We start from the raw sequence: 15835 nt of genomic DNA, 5'->3' as shown, positions 1-15835 counted from the left end.
TAAGGCAGCCCTACATCAGGATGGTGATTGGAGGCTGCCTTCACAGCTTTGTCCAGAGTGGCAATTTGCTGACTGTCTTTACAATCTTTGTCTTGCGGGGTCTTTGCCAGGCTCCCAGCAGCACTTTTTACTTATTCACTTATTTTTTTGCCTCTGGCGTCTCACAGGGATTTGCTGTTTTGAGTTTCTGGGGATGGGAAGTTGTGCCAACCCACGAATTCCTCGGCGATCCGGCGAGAGCAGTAACTCACGCTGCCCCAGACCAGCCCAAACAGGGAGATGGGTGCTATTAATCACTGCTGCGGGGCCTCTGGGGGATTGCTCGCCCAGGAAAACTCCTTGGGACAGAGGAATTCTTTGATTTATGGACTCGCCACCAAATGCACCGAGCACACAGACAAGATAAGTGCATGCTGGACAGGAAACTAATTATGTCCTATCAGCAGCCAGACATTTCTGAGGGGGGAAATTAATGCCTGGCCACGAGACAGAGGATGCTTTACACCTGGTGCAGCCCAGCTCCCAGGAGTACACGTCCACACAGGTACTCCAAGGCCTGGAGATCAGCTCTTGTTCCATGCCATTCCTCCAATTCACTGTGTGCTGGAGCCTTCCAGGAGTAACACATGGTTGCTTCCATGTGTGGAAGGTGTCCCTGCCCACAGCAGGGGGTGGGAAGGAGATGATCTTTAAGGTCCCAAACAATTCTGTGGTTTGTAGGGATGTAGGGATGTGCCTGGTCACCAAACCAGCCCCACTCAATGTCTCTGGGGCCATTTCTCCAGCAACTGTGCTGTCCGAGCGTGGCCTGAGGAGGGATTTTCTTTGCAAGGTTATTCCAAGCTGGATCAGTTCCCCAGCCCAGATCATTGCACAGACCCATGGCAATGAGGAGAGGGATCTGGGGGCCGTGGGGCTGTTAGATAGGGAACAGCAACCTTAGTGACAGGGAATGTGAGGATGGTGCTTGGGGCAACTGGCTGGTGCAGGAGGCACCAGGGAAAAGTCTTATTGTGAGGGGGGACTGCTTGGAAGACCCTCCATAAGGGTGAACTTCTGGAGGGAGAGCACAGAAATTACACTCCTCACCTGATGGGATTTCATGGGCATCCAGGCTCCAGAAATGCCACGGGAAGTGCAGACCCTGTGTTGGAGCAGCCCTCAAAGCCTGCCGAGGTGATGATAGGGAAGAGGAAAGCCAGGAAGGAAGAGGCACTTCCCCACACCCATGCCAGGAGGATGCAGCACAAAATTCCTGGCACAGAAGTTGCAGTTTCCACAACAGGCCCCAAGGCTCAGTCTGATTTCGGTCATCAGAGGGAACTAAAATACCTCTCTGATCTACCTGCTCAAAAAGACCTGTTATCCTCGAGGTGCCTAACGGGAGAAAGTGCTCCTGGGATGGACAATCCATCCTGGACATGCCTCAGCTTGTTTTTCAAGCTGAGATTTCGGCTCTGACTCATCCCATCCCCAGCCCTGCATGGTCCCATTTATCCAAAAGAGCTGCTTCCACATCCCAAAAGGGCAGATTTCTCCCCGCAGCCCTTCAGACGTGCCTAAACTTCTCCATCAGCTCATCCTCACACTTGTTGCTGCCAGCATCGTTTTTATTGCCTCCGTCCAAATGCGTGGGGCTGCCTCCAGGGGGCAAGCCAGGATGCCCAAATTGGCTATAGGGAATCTAGAGAGCTGACTTTGGCCTGTCCAGGAGCAGTGAGTTGTCCCCACCGGCAGAGCCCAGGTCTCCTGCTCTGCTCAGCCCACTGGAACCCCGGGCTCTATGGAGAACCCTGGGCAGCTCCCACTGGGTGAATAAGCAAGTAGAGGAGGTACCAGCAGTGCTGAAGCACGTGGCTGGTGGATACCTGGGTCTTCCATGCCTTCAGTCCTGCTGCTCCTTCCTGCCCTCCTCCCAGTTTCATGGATGCTCTTCCAAGCTAAAGGAAAATAAAAGCCAGATCCCAGCCAGGCATCACAGGTGTGGGAGCACAGCTGTGTCCAGTGTTCCCTTTCCTGGGTGTGGGTGAGACCTGCTGGTCCTGGCTCCACATTCTGCTGGGGATGGTGATGCCAAGGATCCCACCAGGAATGGTGATGTATTGGGTAATGATCTCACTGGGGATGGTGATGCTGTAGGTGAAGATTCTGCCAGGGATGGTGATGCCACAGGAAAAGGGTCTTGCTGGAGATAATGATCCCATGGGTCCCTCCAGGGGTGGTGATATCATTGGACAAGGGTCTTGCTGGGGATGGGGATGCTGCAGGTGAGGGCCCTGCCGGGGACAGTGATGCCATGGATGAGAGTCCCACTGGGAACCCCCCCCAGCCCTGACAACACTTCTTGATTTCAGGCCCTCATCTCAGCATCCCTGTGAGGCTCCTGCCCCTGGGCAGTTCCCAAAACCCAGTCAGATGACGGGGTTATTTACTAAGGCTGGCAGGAAGGAAAGGCTGTAAATTCCCCAGATAAAAAGGCTGAGTCAGAGAACGAGGTGTCCACGGCCAATTCCAGCATGGCCTGGAAGAGCAGCTCCAAGGGAGGGGACAGGGTCAGATGTGGGTTGTGTTGTCCCCCTTAAGCCAGGAGGTCCCTTGGAGGCTGGAAGGCATGAGGAGGTACCAGATAGCAGGTCCTGCCAGCTCCCAGTGATCCCAGAGCTGCTTCCCCTGGGAAGGCCACCCTGCTCCCTGTGCTGGGAGGCAGCAGTTTTCTTTGGTCTTCTGCCCTACTCGAGGATCATGGTTTGGTTGGAAGGCCTTGCAGACAGCCTGCCCTTCCACCCCAGGGATTGCTGCTCCTCTGGCAGGAAAGCCAAATGTTCAGCCTTTGGGGCTGAAGACCACATATTACCTTGTGCAGGGTTTTTTGCAACCCCTTGAGTGCTTTCTTTTGAAAGAAAATAATTGCATACTCCTAAAATTAGCCCTGATGTCCTGCAAACGCAAAATCCACATATTTCATTAAGAAAAAAAGAAGAAGGAGAAAAAAAAAAAACCAAAACCAAACACCATAAGGAGACATTTGGATCCATTCACATGCGTTTCTTTTTCCTCTGTTTTGTTTGGTTGTTTGGTAGCAAATTCTGCAGCAGATTCAAACAGTCTCAAACCAAACTGGATAAATATTGTCTCCCCGGAAGGCTTTACCCCACACCTACTGCTCCTCACAGGGTAAAGCCTCCATGGCTGACCCACCCAGACCCCAGCCCTGGTAATTTTGCTCCTGGTCCCCTCATCAGTTGCTGAATCCAGTATTTCTGCTCTCTCCAGGTTTCTTCCTCCTCTGTCTCAGGGGCACTTGAGACTTCCATGGATGATGATGGAGAGTCCTACAGTTTGTGAGCCCCACTCCTCATTTAAGGCTTTCCAAAAGCTCTGGGGCTGCAAAATGCACCTCCTGAGGACCAGATCCCGCCACATCCCCAGACCTCTAGGGTGTCAGTGTTGCATATCCCTCCCCTCTCTGGGTCTCCTGTTCCTGGTGTGTGAGGCCACGATGCTACAGCCCCAAGGACAACCAGCGATGCCCTGACCAGGGCATCTCCCACAGGCAGACACAGCCAGGAGAGAGAACGGGGTGTTGGGATCTGCTGTGGAAACTGCAGGTGAAAACAGCACAACTGCCATCCCCACCTCTTCCTCCTCTCCCTTTCATTCCCAGCAGGTCCTGAGAAGACTGACAGATGAAGGTCTCCCTCGCTGAGGGTAACGCTCTCCCATCACCAGCCTGATTCCCGTCACCACTGAGCTGGATCTGTGAGAAGGGACAAAGAGCCATGAAATCAGCCCCAGAAACACCTTGTGTACTTACGGCCTGCTTGGAGAAGACACAAATGCTCCCAGGTCCGTGTCCTCTGCTGCTCCCTCTCTCCTGACAGCCAGGAGAGCTCGGCTCAGTGCTCCAGGGACGTGGCTCAGGCTGCTCCAGCGATTCGCGGCTGTTGTTGCTCAAGACCTCACGGATGGAAAGGTCTTGAGCAACAACAGCCGTGAATCACCCGAGTAGCACAAAGACAAGGCGGCCAGGGGAGCGTGTGGGCAAACACAGAGCTCAGAAGCTGCTGGTGGGTCCAGTTTAAGCCACGTTAGGTTGGGATGGGTGACACATTTGGAGGCACGATGCTCATCATCAGCCTTTCCAGCGGTTTTTGTTGCGGGGGGAAAGGAGGCAGGCGACGAGCCCAGAGAAGGCGGCTGCGTGCGCTGGGCTGCCGTGTCTGCTCCAGAAATGTCTCTCTAAATATCAAACCAGGGCTGGGTCTGCAGAAAGACCTGGGAAAGACACCCATAAGTACATTCAGAGGGTTAAAAAGAGACACTGAGTGGGCTAAGTGGTGAGTAATGAAGATGTCACTCAACGGGATGAGATGTTTCAGTGTGTTCAACACCGCTTGATGGAAATTTCCAGGTGTTTGGAACAAAATCAGAGAAATTTCTTTATTATCACCCAAACTTCTGCGAATTTACCAGCCTCTGTGTATCTCATTTTATACTGGAAGGAAGGCATTGTCCTTCCAGATCATTAGCAAAGATGATAATGAAACTTGATCTTTACCCCTGACTCTTATTCTGCCCCAGTAAATGTGCCTTGGTCGGTGTGCCCACTCCTGTTCAGGATTACTGACTGCACCTCAATGTGTTTTCAGTTTGTACAAACCACATTTCAGACCAAGGCTTTTTTTTTTTTTTCCCAAATTTTTTTATTTCCTAAGACAAAGAAGCAAGATATATTAGTCAAAATAAAAACATATGTTCATAAAAGGCTGCGCTGCCTTCATCCTGGGGCCGTGCCGTTCCCTAACAGCGTTCCTCTTAGCACCAAAAAGAGCTGGAAAATAAGAAAACCGGCAGTTTTCTGTGCCAATCATCCCTCAAGTCTGACTCTTGTTTCATGGTAATTTTATTCAGTGTCTGGCTTCTGCAAATTTTCTCCCCATTGACACTATTGTGTGGACAGAACCAAGCTCTAAACATTTCATCATGATTTTTTCTTAACTATTTGTTCTATTACTTTTATTGGCTGGTGATTGCCAGAATTATATTCTTCCCTCTTTTGTTTTAAATCACCACCACATTTCCTTTCTTCTGCCTCTCAAGGATGACAGTGTCTAAAGATTTTCAAATACAACCACCCAAGGATCAATGTGCTCGTTAACAAATCCTCTTGTTAGCAACTGAGAACGAGTACTGGGTGTCTGCAACCTACACAGATTGATTTTTTAAATATAAAGAACCTCTTTTTCCTCTTTCTCCCTACACTTGGTGGACAGGATTTTAGGGATTGCTCAGAGTGTTGGCCCTTTTGGCTTGTCAATAGCGTCATTTTCCTCCTCACTCACCTCCTTCCTACCTTTTGGATGTAAATCCCTTCTTAATCCTTCAATGGAGAGCAACCAGTTTTCCTTCCTTGCTCGCTGTATCCTCCTCCCAGCAATCCTTAACGGTCTCAAAAGGCTCCCACGTGGTTATCCCTTTATATTCTCCATCCATGGGCAGATGTTCACCCCACAGAGGGCTCTGCCAGCTGGAAATGTCACTGTGTCCCAGCTAATTGTTACTGTCCTCAGCTGGACATGGAGGTATCATTCTGTCCCCAAATCCACTCCAATGGGTGATGCTGCTTTGTGTTAAACAGGCTGGAGCAGCTGGAGGGTGGGGAGGAGTGGCTGGAGGGGGAACATGTCCAGTGGCACAGCTGGATCCAGGAGCACACATCTGTCCATTGCTCCCCATCCTTGAGGAGCCTCTTGAGACTCATCCTTGACCTACTTTTATGTTGGACAAACTCCTGGACTTCAGCCCTAGATAGAGCCTTGCTTGGGATTTTTCAGCCTTCTCCCTCACCCCTGGCTTTTACTGTCCCTTCAAGCATAGACTTAAATTCCCCCAAAACCCTGTTTGGCTTTCTAACCCTATGCGATCCTCTCTGTGGCTTGGCTGAACTCCATTCACATGCTGCATGTCCAAGGATTCCCATCAAGTCCCAGTCTGCAAGAAGCAGTTTTAGGAAGGTCTTCCAAAGTGTAACTCATCACATGAGTGCATGTGTTGGACTCCTGCACTGGGATGAGCAGCTGAGTTGGAGAGAAGCAGGGACTGGGTGGAGGATTGGCTGGAAAAATGTGAAAGCCCAGTACAGTCTCGAAGCAGCAAGACAACAACCCCATAGTTTTTGGGAGGTTGGGGTGGTCCTTCAGCCTTACAGCAGGAGCTGATGAGCCACGAGCTCCTTTTCAAAGCATCCAAGGAACCAGGGACTCCACCTCACGCCAGGAAGCCGTAACCAGCTGTAACAGCTTGGATTCCTCCTGCACTTGCCATGCTGCCTTGGAGCTCTGTCACATCACTGCACTGGCCTGGTGTGGGGGACACTCTTTGCACCAGGATTTCTGCCCTCACCACCCACACTACTTCTGGGGAAGGGGAAAGGATGAGAGTTCCAAGTGCAGAAGCATTTTGAGGGAGCCCCAATGCCTGAAACACCACCCCTGCTATTCAGAAAGCACCAAAAAGTGGGGGGGAGGGGGGAGGAAAGTCCCACTTTAATCATTACTGTGATTAAACTGAGAATTTAGATTCAGATTTCAGCCCTGCCATGGGGAATAATCGCTCAATCACACGGACTCGGAGGTCTTCGCCTCACTGGGCAAGCGGGAGCCGTGATGCCAGTCTGCAAACTGCATTTCCCTATGGAATGGCTCTCATGTGTTTCAGCTTTCAGGGCTTTCTCCTTCCCCAGGGCCTGGCTGTTGATGGGTTTCTCTGAAGGCAACTCAGGACTTGGGTGTGATTTTGGCTGCACACCCAGCAAGTCCTGGTGTGTGGCGTCCACGAGTTAATGCAAAGCCTTGAAGGTCTTACTGTTTTATCTGCTTATTATGTAGCTGGAGGAGGTTGAGCAGAGAGGGAAGAACACAGGCTTAGGGGATTCTGAGGCTGACAGGGACAAGCCTGGAGGTTCACTCACCAGAAGCCGTCCCTGGGGAGAACAATCAGGAACTGCCCAAGGAAGAATCTCTACAGCCTTTTTCTCCTGAAGGAGTAATTTCCCATGGAAATATCCCAGACAATCTCCAAACACCTCATCCCTTCTTCTTACACACTCAGCCAAGGCAGGGATGCTCTGTTATCTTTCAAACCACAGTGATTTGCCTTTCCTCTCCCAACTCCATAACAATAGTGGGTCTTTAGAGGGCATTTTCCCTGCATTTACCCTAGGCCAAGATGAGCTGTTTGTAGAGGGAAACAGAAGCAGAGAGACAAGGTAAATGCATTTTTAGTGCTAGAGCTCTCAGGAGCTGTGGTGCCTCTGGACCTTTTCCCCTGCCATCCTGCCAGGCTGAAATCACTGGGAAATGGGGATATTCGGGCAGAACTTAAGCTTAAGGAGGGTAGGTTTAGATTAGATACTGGAAAGGAATTCTCCCTTGTAAGAGTGGTGAGGCCCTGGCACAAGTTGCCCAGAGAAGCTGCTGCCCCATCCCTGGAAGTGTTCAAAGACAAGTTGGATGGGGCTTGGAGCAACTTGGGATAGTGGAATATGTCCCTGCCTGTGGCAGGGGGTCGGAACTGGATGATCTTTAAGATTCCCTCCAACACAAGCCATTCTACAAGTCTATGATAACTTTTCCAAAAAAAAAAAGCTTTAAATCCTCATCCTACCTCCAAAGACTCCCTGCTGCCCTGGGCAAGCCACTGGATTTTTCCGTGAGTCAGAAGTGATGACACCTCTTCACTGAGCAGCGTGAGGGTGCAGGAAGGAGAACACACTGCTTGGCAGCGCTAAACCCAACCCTGCTCCTACTAACGCTGGATTTCTGAACCTGCCTCCCCTCCACCCGCTTCATCAACTTGTTCACAGTTGCTGTTCGTGACGGAATTATTTAGCAGCAAAAGCTTTTCTGGTGGTGTTTTGACATCCCCTCCAAGAGGTTCACATCTGAGATGCAGATGTGCCGGCTACAACCTGCTGCCTGCGAGAGGTGGAACTGCTGAGGGAGGTTCAGACGGAACAGCCTTGATGTGTAGAGCCCTAGGGCCCCACGTGCCCCACCTGTATTTCCCAGGCTGTAACAACACTGGTTTTTTGTACTGAAATCAGCAGTAAAGTTTTCATCAACTCTCGCTACGCCGAATCCAGGCCCACGGATGGCGCCGAGCCCAAACATGATTAATGATTTTCCAAGCGCAAGCCAAAGGTGGGTGGAAAATGCATCTTGGAAACCAGCTTGGTAGCAACTTTGATGCCTTCTGAAGTCCTCCCAGGATGCGAAAATCTACCTGGCCTTTTGCAGCTGTAAATACGGGCTTCACAGCCGCACGCAGCACTTCCAGCTGCACAGATGCTACTTATCTTTGTGTTCTCCTGGAACAAAACCTCGCTTTATTTTTCTCACTTCCAAAATAAACTTCCTTTTCTGCACTCCCACAGAGAATCGCCACCGGGAAGAAAAGCTGTGCGGAGTTCTCTATCCAGCAGATTGTCCCTCTGTTCCCTCCACCCCGAGAACCTGAAAGCAGAGCTGGGCTACTGTTTACAGAAATCCGAAGCGCGTTTAAAGATGCCTTGTTTCTAAATCCATCCGTTTCTGATTGAAAGAAGCTGAGCTACTCACGCTGGAGGAGCTCATTAAAATGTAAACAGCGTTGCTTTTAATTGCCAGCGCTAAAAATTGCCATTATTTATTTTAAACGTCGAGGTGCATAAGAATATGTGTTTAATTGCAAAAAGGAGGAGGAGGTGAATTTTAAATGTACTTTGGAGGTGCTGCAGCCCTGTTTCCATGAGGAGTTGCAGTGGGCTTTTTCACCCTGAAACTCCTTCCATGCACACTTTTCATATACAAATATATATATATATACACACCTTTTTTTTTTTTCTCTTTTAATGCATCTTTTTGCTTGGCCTTTCTTTTTCAAAACCCTATTTCCCACCTATTTCCACAATTCTCACTCCTGGAGAAATGTGGAAATCGGTCCAGAGCTTCCAGATCAGTCATTATTGGATGTTTTTCCCTTCACGCTGGTAAGTGGCTCGAGTGTGTGTCATTAGTTGAAGATGTGAGGTGCAGACCAAGTGCTAAGTAACGTTACATAAGTGCAATGTATGGCAGACACACTGTGCCACAAAAAACACGGTGCTGCTCTGCACTGAACCAGCACCTTTTACCCCAGGCTGGCAGAGCTTCTCAGTGTTGCTGCTGGAGGTTGTCAGCACCCAACAAAATTAGGAAATTGTGTTAATACGTGTTTACAGCTGAGAAAACTGAGGCACAGAGCAGCGAAGTCCCTTGTCCCCATTCCTGTGGTGAATCAGCAGCAAAGCCGGGCATCCCAAATTCCACCTCTGGTTAGGGGTGACACTCCATAACCCCTGGCTGCACGGATGCTGCCATGCCCATTGTTGGCAAAACCCTGGGGACAAGCTGGGAGCAGAGGGGGAGGATGTTCTGGATGTTGCAGCCCACCAGTGTTTGGGGAGAGGACTGTGGAATCAGTGCACGGCCACCGGGACCAGTTGTAAATGTGCTGTACAAGGGGCTTGTGTCCTCAGAAAGGCTCCCATCCTGGAGAAGGATGGAGACCATCTCTTCCCTTTCCACAGCCAAGCTCTTGTGACCAAGATCAATTTCCCTGGAAAGTGGAAGGTTTCTGCATCCCACCATGTGTTTTGGTAGGGCTTGCTACACTGAGGAGGGAGAGGAAGAGCAGCTTCATCTCTTGCTGCCCAGCTCACATCATTTCCCACCTCATGCCCATCCCATGGATACACACTGGACCCAGCTGCCCATTAACTCAAGGACTTTCCCTGCAAAACCCAAGCAGCCATGTGGTGAGTCAGGACAGTTTGAGACACAGCTGAGTCACAGCAGGCCACTGCTCTGTGTCTAAGGTCACCAGCCATAAGCTGGGACTGACCATATCGCTGGGATGCTGGTCCAGACCCAGCCAGATTGTCCCTGGAGGGCTTTGGGTGGGATGTGCATCATCCCTGCTGCCTGGAGACACCCGTGCTCTGTCCTTCTTTAGCAGCATCATGTTCCCCCCACATGTTCCTCCTTGCAGCCTCTCCCTCCCTCTCCAAGGCGTTTCTCTTCAGCTGCTTTTATAACTGTGCCCTCTTTGGATTTGCAGCGTCCTCTGGAAAATTTGATTTCACACCATATTTGTAGGTTTAACAAAAATAATTCCAAACACCAAAAACAAGCCGTGCCCTGACTGGCGTTACGTGGCGTTTGTGATAATTGGATTCTCAGAAAGCCAAGCACTTTCTGGATTTTAATGAGATTCAGACTTTAATTACTGCGGCCCTTTCCCAGGCATGCAGTGGAAGCAAGGAGGAAAATGACCATAATCAGGACTTGGGCATGTTGCAAGAGACAGTCTTGATGGATCTCGTTTCTGCTCCTTAATGAGGGGCCATTCTTGCCACACAGTTGGAAAGCCACTTTCTCTTGCAGTGTGGCCTACATTTACACTCCTCAGGATTTTAGCCACAAACCACTGCTGCTGCATCCTCTCAGAAGACAGTTCTTCACTGGTGGAAAGCCAGCAGAGACGGCTCCCAGTCCTGCAGGACAAGAGAGGGACACAAGGACATGTCAGAGATTGGCAGACGCTTTCATTGAGGGTCTTTTAATTTCATCCAGCTCTGGGATCTCCAGCACAGGAAGGACATGGACCTGTTGGAGAGAGTCCAGAGGAGGTCACCAAGATGACCAGAGAGATGGAGCAGCTCTGCTGTGAGGAAAGGCTGGGAGAATTGGGATTGTTCAGCCTGGGAAAGAGAAGGCTTTGGGATGACCTAATTGCAACATTCCAGTACCTGAAGGGAGCCTGCAAGAAAGATAAAGAGAGACTATTTACAAGAGCATGGAGTGACAGGACAAGGGATTGGATTCAAAGTAAAAGAGAGTAGGTTTAGATTAGACATTAGGAAAAAATTCTTTACTGAGAGGATGGTGAGGCCCTGGCACAAGTTGCCCAGGGAAGTTGTGGATGCCTCACCCCTGGGACTGTGATTCAAGGCCAGGTTGGATGGGGCCCTGAGCAACCTGATCCAGTGGAAGATGTTCCTGCCCACGGCAAGGGGGTTGGAAGTGGATGATCTTTAAGGTCCCTTCCAACCCAGGCCATTCAATGATTCTGTGATTAAAGTGTTGATGATGATGATGATGCAAGCACATGGTGATCCTTGGGAAGGCTCCAGGATCCCTGCAGGACCAGCACCAGCTCCCTGCAAGCCCCTCGCACGGCTCCTCACCTCCTGCATGGCGCAGATCCAGGCAATTCCTGCCCGTAAGGCTGGGATGACTCATTTTCTGGCTTTCTCGCTCCCCGCCTCCATCCTGGAGGATGCAGTGTTTTGTCGAGTCTTATCTGCACCGAGGTTGGAGGAAGCAGATGAATTGCAGTGGTTTCACGTCTGCAGGGGCACGGCTTCAACGGAGGGACGGGGTCAGTAACAGAAACAATCAAACCTTATCTGTGAGGAGTCAAGACGCCGTGTGGTCATCTGAGAGGACCTTTAATTTGCGATGTTCAGCCAAGATGCTCAGATCCAAGACAAGAGAAATTAATTAAAAAAAAAAAAAAAAAGACATGGCTTTGTTAGACACTACATCAAACTCCTCACTGATGAGTTGATATATGTTCCCACATCCACTCATTTTATAGAGTGATAGGAAAGCTCCCCATCTGTGATCCTCGATAGCCCTACGCCTTAACTTTTGTTATCCCATCATCCTTTAGCCGGTCAGAGATTGATGTCACTCCCTGCCTTTCCTCTTGCTCTGTTCAGGACCAAAGTCAGAATTGCCAGGTAAAAATTTCCAAGATTGCTCTTCTTTCCATTTCCTTTTCCAAGTTCACAGCTATCTCCCTGGTTTTCCATCTCTTATAAAAGGTCACTGCTGCTGCTTCTTTTCCTCTCTGAGCCATCTGGAGTACACACTGTCCTTGCTTGATACACACAAGTTTTTTCTTGGAATTACCTTCTTTTTAAGCACTGGCTGCTTCCACATTCAGCCCCGTGCTCTGGATGCCCACACAGAGGTGTGACTGCTGCTTGCTGGCAGAGGGGAAGCCAAGGTCTCACAGGCAGCAGCAGTGGGTGGTTTGAATCTCTCTTGACATGAGACACCCCAGCACCCACTGTGCGCAGGTTTGGCACCTCCAGTCTTCCCAGTGCTGTGATCTCCATCATGGAATGGGGTCAGCAGCGAAGGAGACACACGGGAGCTGGGGAGGAGCTCGGTGAGGCCAGCACTGTGAGGGGAAAGCCTTGCACGGGGTTCAGAGCACCCTGGGGATGTGGCTTTTGTGGCCACCCCCCCCAGCACTGCCCAGGTGATGTCAGGCAGAGCAGGGACACATCTTCCAGCCCTCGTCTTCCAGAGACAGACATGTCTCTGGAACTTCTTGGGCCTCACCCCCCTCTAGCTGCTCTGTAGCACCGATCCCCTGGCTCAGTATTGTGTTGTTGCTCTTCCCTCACCTTCCCTTTCCCAAGCAAACCTGGCTTGACTCACCCTGTCTTCTTTGCTTGCTTTGCCCTTTTCCCTTTCCAGAACAACTTATTTTTACCCTTGGAGCTGTGTATTCCCTGGGGGAGCCATGTCTGCTGCTACCATCCTGCTGGAGGAGGCAGGGCTATTCTGCCTCCCCTAGCCTCATTTTTAGGGCTCTGCAGCAGGTATGAGTGGTAAGTGCTCCCCAGACATCCAGGGCAAACAGGGAGTTGGGAATCACAAGCAAATCCATAGCTTTGGGGTACATCATATATTTAATGGGGTTACAACACAGCAGTTTTACACGGAGCCAAATTCACCACCCTTGACAAAGATGACTGAATTCAAGGCAAAGGGCAGAAATAAGGGCCTCAGGGAAGATGAGAGGGTGAACTAGAGGACTCCTATGGGATCAGGGTCTCACCTTGAAGAAGGACACAGCCAGACAGGCCCCACTGAGAGAAATCCCAGGAACAAAGTGTCTGCATAAAGGCTCTTACCCTGGGGCTTATGCAAAGGAAAGTCCTCCACTCCCCACAGCGACCAAGGAGCTTGAATTTCCACATGTAAATCTGGGCAAATGGGGATACATCAGCAGGGATTTCAGGATGACCTGTGCAGGAAGTGAAGTCCCTTGCTGAGTGCTCAGACTGGAGAAGGGAAAGCTGCCTTTTGCATGTGTCCCTCCTGTTAGTCCCAGGACCAGGAGAAACTGGGTTGTGCTTGGCTTGTGGCACCCAGCACCACTTTAGGACATGATTTAATGTCATTCTGTGTCCCATTCTAAGCCAGCAAGGGAAAACATGTGCTGGATGGGGTTAGGAGGGACCTTATTCTAGCACATGTTGGGATGATACACTCTGGACAGCGCTTTTCCTGGTGCCCAGGTTGAAGGATGTGGGGACTTGGATCATACTCTTGTCTCTCTTCTCCTCTGACTTTGGGTAGCGTGTCCTCCGCCTCTGGCATATCTGGAGAGGGACTCCTCCTTCTCAGCTGTGTAGGGAGGCCCCTGAGCCCCACAGCCAAGCCAGGGATGTGGAAGCAGGTCGGGAATGGCGCTCCCACATCCCACAACCTCAGCTCTGCCTGCCAAGCCCACACAGACAACTGCCTGTAGGCACAAGTCCATCCCAAGCCTTCAGCAGTCACAGGACTGTTGCCTCCCTCCTCTTCCCAGGCAGCAGATTGCAAAACCGTGTAACCGCGGAGACTAACACAGTGTGGATCGGCTCAGGCACCAGTCCACGCCCATCTGTGGCTCCTGGGAAACTGCTTCCTATGGGGCGGGAGGAGTCGAGCTTGGTGAGAAACAAGCCTCCTACTGGGCACGGTGGCTCTCCTTTCTCCCCCCAAAAAACTGGAAACGTTGTTCTGCAATGGACTGAGAACTTCTGGGTCTGTAGATAAAAAAAAGCCCCATCCCATGTGTTACCCCAACCCCTCCCAAAAAAGTGGGGGGAGCCCTAAGGTTTGGGCTCTGGACAGTGCAGAGACTACTTGGGTGGACTTGCTGCTGGGGCAACCTCTGGAGTTAAAAATGCAACCTGAATGAGTTGCACTGAGAGAATTTGCTTGTTCCTTCACAGAATGTGATTTCTGTCCTCGGTGGAAGGAAAATTCATCCCCTTTCATGGGAGCAGTGTGTTCCCCTCATTTTGCACTTTTGCTTGAATGCCAAAGAGGGTCTTAAGTGCAGCATCTGGCCATGGCCTGGAGGGTGTCCTTGGTGAGCCATGTCCTTCCCCAAGCCCTGCCCTTTCCAGAACTGCTGCCAGTAGTTCCACCTACTTACTATAAAACCAGGAACAGACACAACAGGAAACGATGCTCTGGAATAAAGCAGCCTTTCTGAGACTTTGGAGACTGGGCACAATTTATCCCCAGGGAGTGCTGGGATGGCTTGGTGGGTTTGGCATGTGGACATTTTATGCGCATGTCCACAGATGTGCATTTCATCAGGGAAGTTAAAGGATGCTTTCCTTTTCCAGGGGTCAGGCATTACTCCTTATGGATCTCTCTGAAAAAGATCAGAGAGTGCTGGTGGTGGAGAGGATCAGTTCCAGGTTATCTGTGGTTTTTCCTCTCCCGGCTCCTGGCTGTGGAGATCCAGCATGTCTGTACAGGATGCAGAGCAGTTGGCAGAAGCTGCTGAGATGCTCTGTGGCTGGCTAACCAAACACCAGGGAAAAGAGATGGGAGCTGGCATCATCTCCATGTGGCCTGTGGCTGGACACACCACAGGAAAGAGGGAGAGCCCGACAGCCTTGCTGGAAAAGTCATCTCTTGCACAGATCAAAGCATGAGACTGTCCTCAGGATGAGGAAATAAATAGAGAGAGTGAGAAACATTGGGCTGTTTAAAAAAGAGGCAGAGGGAGAAAGTGCTGCCCTGGACTGGCCTGGCAAGAGTCAGGCTTGCAGAGGTGGGACAGCGGATCCTTGGAAGGCGCTGGGACAGCACTGGTGGGTTTATAATTTTCATATACAACAACAAGAGGTTAAAAACATTTGTTTGCAAACCCGGAGCATAATTAGTAGTGAGTCATGGAAAGTGTTGTTCCAGCTACTGTAAAAAACAAGCTGGCACTGAAGGGTCTGCTGGTCATTTGAAAGCGCGGAGAGCTTCAGCCCAAGATTCCTCCTTCCTTAATTACAGCACTCTTGGCCACTCGCTCTAAATTAAGCAGACAGGAGCACAAGAGAGCTGATGCACTGCTCCGAAAGGCAAACTATTAACCAAAGTGTCTCTCAGATGTTTAACTTCAAGGAGGTGCGATTGAAATCCCATCAATTACGATCAGCGGACGTGAGAAGGGCGGGAAGTTCATCCATAACGTAATTTGCAGAATAATAAAAATTGAACATGTGAAATCTCTGTTGGGCTGAGGCTACTTCAATCCCCAGGGTGAGTTAGACTGGTCCCTGTACCAGGATTCCTGCTGTGCTGCCTGCTCTGCAATAAATGCAGTGCAAGGAAAGTTTCCCTGGTGCGTTTTTGTTACTCAGAGGATGTTGCTGTTGAATATTTATGTCACAGTTACACACATAAGGACTTTCTGGGCAGTCCCAAGTATTCCCTGCTTTTGCCTTCATTGGCAGTTTTCTCTTTCCAAAATCCATCCAGCTATTCTGACAGTTCTTCTGGATCACAAAGAGCTCTCTGCTGTCCCTGGCATCCTCTTCCTTTAAACACTTTGCCTAAGTTCCCTGCCCTCAGCAAACCAGTCAACGGGAACAATGGACTTAGGGAGACCGTGACATTCCCAACTGAAAAACAAGATTGAGTTCTTCACTTCCCACTGTGCTGCTGACAGCAACACT

The sequence above is a fragment of the Manacus candei genome, unplaced genomic scaffold, assembly GCF_025592945.1.
Source record: "Manacus candei isolate 608988 ecotype Guabito, Panama unplaced genomic scaffold, ASM2559294v1 h1tg000042l, whole genome shotgun sequence".
Taxonomy (NCBI): domain Eukaryota; kingdom Metazoa; phylum Chordata; class Aves; order Passeriformes; family Pipridae; genus Manacus; species Manacus candei.
The sequence above is the reverse complement of the archived record's forward strand: the minus strand, read 5'-3'. Positions refer to the sequence as shown.